Here is a 10,621-nt window from a genome sequence, read left to right as displayed (position 1 = left end):
TTCCCCATGTAAATTTTTGGCTTTACTGCTCCAATCATTTTGTGTATGTCCTGGATTTGATGATTGTCCTACTGCCTGGCCTGAGACAGAAACCACCTCATCAGCTGTGGGGTCCAGTGTCTTCTTGGATGTCTTGCCCTGGCACTCCCCCTGGTCACTCATCCAGCTCTGACATAGTGGTCATTTCAGCGGATTGGTCAACAGCCAATAAGTCTCCTCCTTGAGAAGATACCATGTAGGTTGACTTTGGTTTACCTCCAAGAAGTGTCGATTGGTCTGAAACGCGATGTGAACTCAATATCACTGGCTCTGGTACTTCAGATTCTCTGCCTCTGAAGATGATATGGCATCTCCTCAATTTCTTACCCAAAAATGACCCCTTCCTTCCCTCACGTACTCAACATTGCATTTCCCTGATCTCACCTTCCCTTCCAGAATTACCAGGTGGTCCCTTTGCTAATGATGAATCCACAGAGCAGCACATTCCCCCTCTGGATTTTGGAATCTCCTGTAAGCAGCTTCTCCAATAAGATCATGATCCCTTTGTCATAATTTGTCTTGGGCTTTGTGCACATTATTCCTTCACGACAGTTTAGAGAAAAGACAGTTTCCACCACTAAACTCACCTTTTCCAGTCAGACAGGCAGTGCTGGACAGAGGCACGTCTTGGCTTAGGATCTGTTATCTCCGTGTCCTGAGATCAGCAACCTCACACTTTAGGTCGAAGAATTCCTTCAGCCACTCTTTTAAGTTGACTTTTAAAACTCTTCCTTTTCACTTTTCCTCATTGCTGCTTGCATTTCAGATTTGATGCCCTTTGCTGAAAATGAGAGATGAGAGAAGAGGCATTTGGTTAGCTGACTCCCTGTTACCAATAAAACCTTCACAGCATCTCTCACCTATGATGGACCATGAATAAGCTCTTTCTCCATCAGACACAGGAAGTCCACAAAAATGTTTTGATTTCTTTTAAATTCGGAAGAAAAAAGATGACTCTATCTAACCTGGACTGTAAGTATCCTTATACCAACAACAAGCTGGAAAATATAATTTTTAATGTTATTATTATTATTATTATTATTTTTATGGAGGAAGAAGTCCACAGAAGCAAAAGTGCCTCTGGCCCTTCAAGATACACTGCAGCCCTGCCTTTCCCTCTCTTAGTCAGTCTGGTAATCAAATAATGAGTGACTTGAGAGCCCAGTTCACAAAACACTTTTGCTTTTATTGTCTACTTGACTCTCACCCCCAACCACACAGCACACCAGGTGCATAGCAAGCACTCCATTAGCATTTTCTGAATGAATAAAATCTGTGAGGAAAATAATTAGTATGATGACATGTCTAAGGTGATAAAGGGATTGACTTGCAGAGCTGGAAGCTGAACCTATTCTGACTGGTTCCGAGTCATATATTCTCTCTCCTCTGATGGTTCAACAGAGATTTGATGCTTTCTGCTCTGGCTCTCCAAGCTAATCTGATTTGATCTCTGAAACTACCTCAGGGTGTCAGTGTGTTAGACTGTCTCTGGAAGGGAGCTGAAAGAGTCTCTGGGCTGTGCCAGGGAGCGTGTCTTAAGTCCAATCTCTCAGCAATGATCAACTCAAGGTCGTCCCAGATCGGCAGCTTCTATACAAGTTCAAGTACGGACTTCAAAACAGATGATCTCCCCTGAGCATCTGGTATGCTCAGGCTCATGGCAGTGCTGATCGACAGAAAAAAACATAATCGGATGTCCACCTGTGAACTGGAGAAGATTAAGAGGTATACAATCTCTCTCCTTCCAAATGCCTGCATATACTCAAACTTGGTGTGATTATGAAAATGAATTATAAAACCATCAGTTCCTGGGCTCTTTCCTTTCACCAATATCTCCTCTCTAATTATGCCCAGATCCCAGAAAGCCCCTCCAGCAGTGGGGTTCCAGTCTCTCACCTTTACTTGCCCGGGTCTGAGAGACCCCCTCCCAGCCCCTACACATGCCTCAATTCTTATCCTGGGATGCCTTCTTGATAAAACCTTGCTGGAATCCAGCACCTTTAGTTAGTGAATCTTGCCTTGGTCTATGGGGTGACTGATGAAATTGTCTGAGGATAGAGGCTCTGGGGGACAGTGTTGCATCAGAAAGCTTCTTTTTATCTCCATTTCTTTGTCAGAGAGAAAATTAACAATCATGGGAGTTCGAGCTTGAGACGAATTACCCCAGGAGATACATTTTTCAATTCTCATTTCCAGGAAAGTGGGAAGCACTGTGATGAATAATTGAACTGTTCGGAGAATTTAAACTCAAACAATTCTGTCAAGTAATTCAAAAGTCTTTATTTGTCCTGTTGTGGGAAAAGGGGATGTGAGGGTTTTTTTGTTTTTTGTTTTGTGTGTGTGTTCTTTTGATTTGTTTTGTTTTGTTTTATTTTGTTTTGCATGGACATATACGCACACACACACAAATAACATTAGTGACCTTCAGAGAATCTCTTCTGAATGAAATAATGAAGCTGTGATGTTGGAAGAATAGCCAAAAATAGCCCAGCTTCCTTATTCTACCTATTCAAGATTAATTTCTTTCTCAAATCCATATTCTCTGAGGATGCTCACAGAACTCACAGACAGAAGAGGTATCAGTAAACACTGAAGGTATTGGTGCCTGTGAGGACCTTGGCAAGGTCACTGAAGAAATGGGAAGAGTCTTAGTGTTTATCTCCAGAAAGCATATCATCAATTAAAGTGGTGGGGGAAAACCCAAGCACCTGGCCCTGAAGGGCAAGAGGCATAGCCTCACCAAACATGATTTTCTGTTCAAGGTTATGGACACATACTTAGCATCTGGACTGCTCCCAACACACATGCCTCATCTAGGTTCTAATCAGCTTAGCCATTGATTTGTAAAAACTGCGAGCCATTGATTTGTAAAAACTGTGACATCTATGAAACATAATAAAACAAGTAGGCCTGTAAATATAGGATTTGGTACTATCCATGGTTTCAGGTATCCATTGGGGGGTCTTGGAATATATCCCCCAAGGATAACGGGGGAATGACTGTATTATTTTTTTCTGGTTATACTTGATTTAGTTATTTTAAAAATTAGTTTCGAGTATACAACACAACAGTAAGACATTTATATAATTTATGAAGTGATCCCCCCCCCGCAATTACTTTAGTACCCATCTGGCACTATACAGCATAGGGAATATAGTCAATATTGAAAGGCTGTATTTGTATGACTGTATTTGTTTTTATGGTTCTATGAACATGCCCATGTACCACGTCAGGGAAGGACACAGAGAAATTCATGTACTTGGAGATCTTGGTCTCTACGCTGAGTAAGAAAAAAGAGAGATGTAGGAGGTTTGAAGGGGGAAGTTTCCCTTCAAGGGATGGGAGAGAATAGCTGTGCTAAGTAGAGACAGCTCAGAGCTGAGCAGGCTGCAGCCTGGCTTGAAGGCAGGTACATGGCTGGGGGGCTGCATGGAAGCTCACGGTCCTAGGGCCCAAACTTCCACCTGGATTGTAGAAAGCGAGTGAGACAAGGAGTTGAAGAAGGGAGAGCTTTAATCCACCTTGACAGGCTTGACTCTGGCCTTATGCCTCTGCTATAACCACAGGAAAGTAGGGGGTCCACTCCTTTGACCTATTTACCTCCTTGTCCAATATTGCTCAATGTAGGAGCCTCAGCTAGTTTTGTAAGGTATTTAAAAATCTCAAAATGAATCATGCTTCAAGCTACAATGTCTCTAGAGTCCAGACAGGGCACAGTGGTGAGGGATGGCTTCCTCCTCTAATCTATTGGGGAAAGATCCAGCACCAGACAATTTAAATCTGTGGGAAACTTAATTTAACCTAACTTTACTGATGAACATTGTAAGATGTGACTAGATACATTGTCAGAGGGAACAGTACGAGGTACTGATGAAGAATAATAAAGAATAGCATGAATGAGTGAGTTTAATGTAAATATGTTTGACATTTACCTGGAACGTTTTTTTTTTATTGAGGTATAACTGACATGTAACATATTAGTTTCAAGTGCACAACAACATGGTTCAATATTTGTATATATTGCAAAATAATCACCACAAGAAATCTAGTTAACATTCATCACCACACATAGTTATAGAATTTTTTCTTGTGATGAGGACTTTTAAGATGTACTCTCTTAGCAATTTTCAAATATGCAGTAGAGTATTATTTACCACAGTCGCTATGCTGTACATCATATCCCATGATTTATTTATTTTATGATCGAACCAGGTCTTGTTTTAATCAAGTGTGGCAAGACCCACAGACATTGAAATGACTGCCATCAAGGAAGTTTTCACTCACAGATCCCTAGAAACAGGAGGCTTGGCACACCATGCAGGACCACACGGGGAAGCACCAGGGCGAGTCAGGAGGCAGAAAGAGAGAGGCACTGTGGGCAAGAATCTTTCACATGGTCTCTGTGAGAAGGAATAGCTAAGGTAGGGTGAGCAGGTTTAGGGCTAGCTAATTTGAATGATTTGGGCAGGCTTTGGAGCAATTGTTCTTAGGTGTTAATAACCTGGTCCTGGGGTGATTTAGGCAGGTGGATGGTGGCCTGAAGTGTAAGAGCCCAGAACAGAGATGGTTGGGATATGGACTGCTTTGCATATGAAAGGCATGCTCCCAGGTGAGTTGTTGGTTATCTCTAGAAATAGGTTAGTATCTCCAGGACCCGTAACAGATGTCAAAACATCAGATAATAAAGAAAATAAAAAAGCCTGACTAAAACAAAATACCAATGTAAATTCAATAATTGTGGACTGTTTGCTAAAAGAAGGAAGATACATATTAATTATAGCTTTAATTTTGTACAAAAAGAGCTGAAAATCTACTATAGCTTTGTATGCACTTGCAGGCTACATGCATGCATTCTGGATCTTTGTTCAATAATAAATTTAGTTAATTCTATATTTATAAATTGGCATATTCTTTTGGTCTTCATTGTTATTTCCCCAAGTCTTCCAATTTGCCTGACAATGAATCCGGTATATGGAGTCTCTGTCCTCACCTTCGACCTTCCTTGAATAATTTCTCCAGATGGTAGAAACAAAATTTATGGGAATTATTTAGAAGACCACATTACCCAATATCAGACAGAAAAAGATTCTGAATTGGTGGTTACATAGAAGCCAACTATACTGTATAAAAATAAGATGACATTATTCTTATGCTGGCCTCAAAAAGAGGTCCCCAGAAAACACCATGTGATAGATGGATCTCAAGTAGACCATCCAAATTGAAATTCCATCTATTTTTACATTTGATCCCTAAAAACAAACAAAGGCTTAAATAGCCCCTTATCCCATTAGTTTATATACTTATACATATATCTATATCTATATAGGTATATAGTTATATAACCATATATATCCATATATATTATATATTGTGTTTAGCAATTGTATAGCAGTTTAACTTTGCAAAGTATTTTTGTATCTTTTATCATAACATTTTAACATTTTTTACCTTTTATTGTGAAATATAATGTATATACAAAAGTACATAAACATATGTTTATGGATAACTATTATATAGTTATAATGTATGATTATATAACTACTTTTTACACATCTACAACCCAGGCGGAGTAAATGATGGCCCCTCATGTGTTCCTCTGTCATCACATGGGTTAATTCCCCAGCGTTATCTATTATCCTGAAGTTTCGATTATCATTTCCATACCTTCTCTGGGTACACCACTCTCCCAGCACCTCAAAGTGTTCACCAACCCAGAAGCTCTCCAAATCTTGTTATTTAGGGAGTTTTATGTAGGTTTTATCACCTATGCTTGATTGATTAAACCATTAGCCAATCATTGATGATTAACCCCATCTCCAGCCCCTTTCTCCTCACCAGAGGTCGGGGAGGGGGATGCTGAAAATTCCAACTCTCTAATCATGCCTGGGTGTTTCTGGTGCCAGTCCCCATTCTGAAGCTGCCTAGAGCCTCCCAGCCAGTAGTCAGCACACAAACACACTCATCACTCTGGAGTTCTGAGGGCTTTAAGAGCTTAGTATCAAGAACCAGAGACACACAATGAGATATCACCTCGCACCTATCAGAATGGCAATTATCAAAAAGACAGGAAATACAAGTGTTGGCAAGGATGTGGAAAGAAGAGAACCCAACCTGTGCACTGTTGGTGGGATTGTAAATGGGTTAGGCCACCATAGAAAACAGTATGGGGGTTCTTCAATGAATTAAAAATAGAACTACCATACGATCCAGTAATCTCATTTCTGAATATTTATCCAAAGGAGAAAAAGCACTAACTCAAAAAAATATACGCACTCCTATGTTCATTGCAGCATTATTTACAATAGCCAAGATATGGAAACCACCTAAATGCCCATGGATGGATGGATGGATGGATAAAGATGAGGTACTACTCAGCAATGCGGTATTACTCAGCAATAAAAAAGAATGAAATCTTGCCATTTGCAACAATGTGGATGGATCCAGAGGGTATTATGCTAAGTGAAATAAGTCAGACAGAGAAAGACAAAACCCTTATGATTTCATTTATATGTGGTTTATAGTAATAAAGACATTTTGATTAGTGTTTCCTTAAATTCTATTTTGTTCATTTTTCAGAATGCTGTTTCAGCTTTAATTTCATACAGATTTGTCTGGCATATATTTGTACACCCAATTATTTTAAAACATTCAATTCTTTTAGAGTAGTAAATGCAAATTATGGGATGAGATGGCAGAAATAAGTACCATTAAGACAATATTAACATAAATATGAATGGTTAAATCATCAATTAAAAGACTATCAGAAAATTATGGTTCATATATACAATGGGATATTTCTCAGCTATTAAAAAAATGAGATCCTACCATTTGCAAAAACATGGATGGATCTAGTGAAATAAGTCAGACAGAAAGATAAATACCATATGATTTCACTTATATGTGAAATCTAAGGAACAAAAAGAACAAACGAATCAAAAACAGACTCACAAATATGGTGGACCGTTTGATGAGGGGTTTTGGGGAGCTGAAAGAATGGGATGAAGGGTTAAAAAAGTACAAATTAGTAGTTGATAGATGGTCACGGGGATGGGGAGCATGGCAGAGGAAATGCAGTCAGTATTAATATATTGCCTAGGTGGAAAACCAGAGGAGAGAAGGAGTTATTAGGGGAATTGTTTTATAAACTACATAAATGTCCAACCAATGTACTGGATACTTGAAACTAATTAAAATAAATAAATAAAAAAGGACTATCAGAGTAAAAATAAAAACAAAGACTATCAGAGTAAAAATAAAAAATTTAAACCCCAAAACCCAAAAACAAATTTTTTAAAACAGGCATACTATTCAAGAGAATCTGACCTTGATCATTGATGCCTGTCTTTAATTGTTACAAACCTGGAATCTTTTCTTTCTTTTAGTCACTGTTAATAAAAACCCAGTAAGCAAACTATGTCTTAAGCATTTAAATATTGATCTCATTATATCTTTATCAGAACACTGAATAGTAAGAACTATTATGATTTAATCAATCTTACTGATGAAGATTGTGAGAGACAGAAAAGTTAAGCAAATCGTTCAATCGTATAGAGCTTTTAAATGACTATCTAATCTATGTCAGAGCCTATGTTTTAACCACTGGTCTCATTGTGTTTCTGATCTCACCAGATGCAGCATCCATACTTAGTGAGACTTATAGCACAGTGTCTGAATTCATCCTCATCAGCTTCTCCACCTTCCCACAGCAGTTTCTACCCGCCTTCTTCCAGTTGTACTTGCCATTTTACCCGCTCATCATGGCCACCATCTGGAGCCAGCACAGCCTCCACACATCCATGTACCTCTTCTCCTGTGCCCTTCCCATCTCTGAGATTCTGTTCACTGTTGCCATTACCCCTCGGATGCTGGCTGACATGCTCTCCACCCATCATTCCATCAACTTGTGACTTGAACCAGCTGGATGTTCTTCTACTTTATGCTCAGTTTGACCCATTCCTTCCTGTTCACTGTCATGGTCTATGACTGCTACATGGCCATCTGCCACCCCCTACACTACAATGTCCTCATAAGCACTGGAGGCTGATCCCGTCTTGTGATCTGGCACTGGGCTAGTGGCTCAGTCCTGGGGATGATGGTGACATGGGTAGTTTTTCATCCCACCTTCTGTGGGTCTAATCTGATCTGCCATTTTCCTGCCATGTGCTTCCCATCTTAAAGTTGGTGTGTGAGAGCAAGACATCTTCTGTCACCTTAGGTGTGATTGCAGTGTTTGTCACACTCCTGATGTGCTTCTTTCTCCTTGTCCTCCCCTCCTACACCTTCATTGTGGCTGCCATCTTGAGGACCCCCTCTGCTGAGGGCCAGCACAGGGCCATCTCCACATGTGTATCTTGCTTCATTGTGGTGGTCGTGCACTACAGTTTTGCTGATTATCTACCTCAAATGCAGGGGCTCCCACTCTATGGACAGTGACACCCTGATGGCCACTGCCTATACAGTCTTCACTTCCTTCCTTAGCCCGATCATTTTCAGCCTCAGGAACAAGGAGCTGAAGAATACCATAAATAAAAACTTTCACAGAAAATTCTGTCCCCTCAACTTTGATGGCCAGTTTAGTGGTGAGGAAATATGATGGTTGGAGATAATTATATCTATATCCATAAGACTGTTCTAAGGATTCAGGATTGTGAAAATACCCACACTCCATGGATGTTCAATGTATACTAGCTATTTGTTTCCCCTAATTTGTTAAGCCCCTCTCTTGCTTAGTCTCAAGCAATCACGGTCTCTGGTTCATGGTCTTGTGTGATGAACTCCATTCCTTCATCTATGCCTTAGAATGTGTTATCTATCTGTGGGCAGGTGGAGAGCATCATATGGATGTGTCAGGGCTTGGATGCACACGCATCTTTTTGAGTAGACAAGCAAGGGAAGATTTTATTTCCCTTCCTTTTAAATATAAGAAAAATGGGCATCAAATAGGTGAAGTTATTTGTCCAAGCCCACACAGCCATGAAGTGGTGAAGCAGAAACTGATTGGATCTCAGGTGCCTACAGAGGGAGGTTTGGTCTTGATAAGGAGGAGAAGGCTGTAATTAGAAGGAACAGACACATTTTAGAAAAAGAGTGCAGGTGCAGCCTTAGGTATACACCTGTTTCACATAGCTAGAAAGAAACGCTGATTCCAGAGGAATCAATGAGATAATTTGTAAGTCTGGCAAACCAACTACAACAGTTTGGGAGTTTGATTTCATTATTTCACTCATTATGGTGGTAAACTAAATAATTCCCATCCTCTAAATGATATACATGTTCAGAACCCGTGAGTATGTTTCCTTACCTGGCAAGGGTAGGTGAGATCTAGTTAAGGATCTTGAGACAGTGGGATTATCCCACTGTCAGAGACAGAGAGAAGTAGGAGATGTAACAACGAAAGGAAGAAATTGGAGTGATTTGAGAGAGGGCCCATGAGCCAAGGAATGCAGGCTGCCTCTAAGAAGCTGGAAAAGGCAGGAGACATGCTCTCCTAGATCCTCTAGAAGGAAGCAGCCCTGCTGACATCTTGATACAAGACTAGTGAGACTGACTTCAGACTTCTGGCTTCCAGAAATAGAAGAGAATAAATTTATGTTGTTTTAAGCCCTGGAAAATGAATACATTAATTGATGTATGAAATGCCATCCAGATGTTCAATATTATGTTGGCTTTGTTAACAAAATTTGTTTCAAGTCAGATTCTTAGGCCATTCTTTTTATTGAGATGACTGAAGGAAGTTGATATAGTTTACAAGGAAGGTTGAGTACCCTTGGAACTCCATCAACGAAGGAAGAATCCCAGTATCAGGGCTGCAAGATTTGCTCATTGGTGTTTGTTATCAGGATAAACATTATTGTGGAGCTGTTAGGGTACCCACCACAGGGCCTGGCATGTTGTCTGTGTTCAACGAACACTAGCAGGATAGAAATTGGGGGGACATCAAGAAGATTCTTCTGCTCGGTATAGACTGTGCAAGATCAGAAGGTATGCTAAAAAATCCTCTGTGACAGTGGCCTGCATGTTATAACAAAGATAGACAAATATGAACCTTGGATATTACCAGAGAGGAAGGTGAGTTGCAGAGGGCCGACCTGGTGGAAATACCTTAAGAAAAAATCGCCAATGATCGGTAGATCTGGAACTCAACACTTGTTAGATGGAAATGTGAATTTTTTACAAGCCTTCTTTTTCTTTTGTGTTGTGTATTAATTAGTAAGGGTTCTCCAGAGAAACAGAACTAATAGGATGTATATATATACATATATGTGTATATATAAATATATGTATGTATATATATGATCGAACATGTGTAATTATATGACATATGATATATTATAATTATATTTTTACATTATATATAATGTATTACTTGATATGCATTACATTATATATGCAATACATATATATCATATGTATTACATTATATATAATGTAATATATTATTATATATTATATGTAATATCTTTATAATTATCATAATATACAATGACAATATATAGTTATTAATATAATATATAATAGTAACATTATATATTTAATAAAATATAAATATAATTATATTATGTGTAATATATTATTTCATAAA

General features: G+C 39.1%; 1 pseudogene; it reads left to right on the top strand.

Annotated features, from left to right (window-relative positions):
• Positions 1-5,918: 5,918 nt before the first annotated feature.
• On the top strand, positions 5,919-8,632 carry LOC102880384 (annotated as a pseudogene).
• The last annotated feature ends 1,989 nt before the right edge of the window (positions 8,633-10,621 follow it).

The sequence above is a fragment of the Pteropus alecto genome, unplaced genomic scaffold, assembly GCF_000325575.1.
Source record: "Pteropus alecto unplaced genomic scaffold, ASM32557v1 scaffold160, whole genome shotgun sequence".
Taxonomy (NCBI): Eukaryota; Metazoa; Chordata; class Mammalia; order Chiroptera; family Pteropodidae; genus Pteropus; species Pteropus alecto.
The sequence above is the reverse complement of the archived record's forward strand: the minus strand, read 5'-3'. Positions and strand labels throughout refer to the sequence as shown.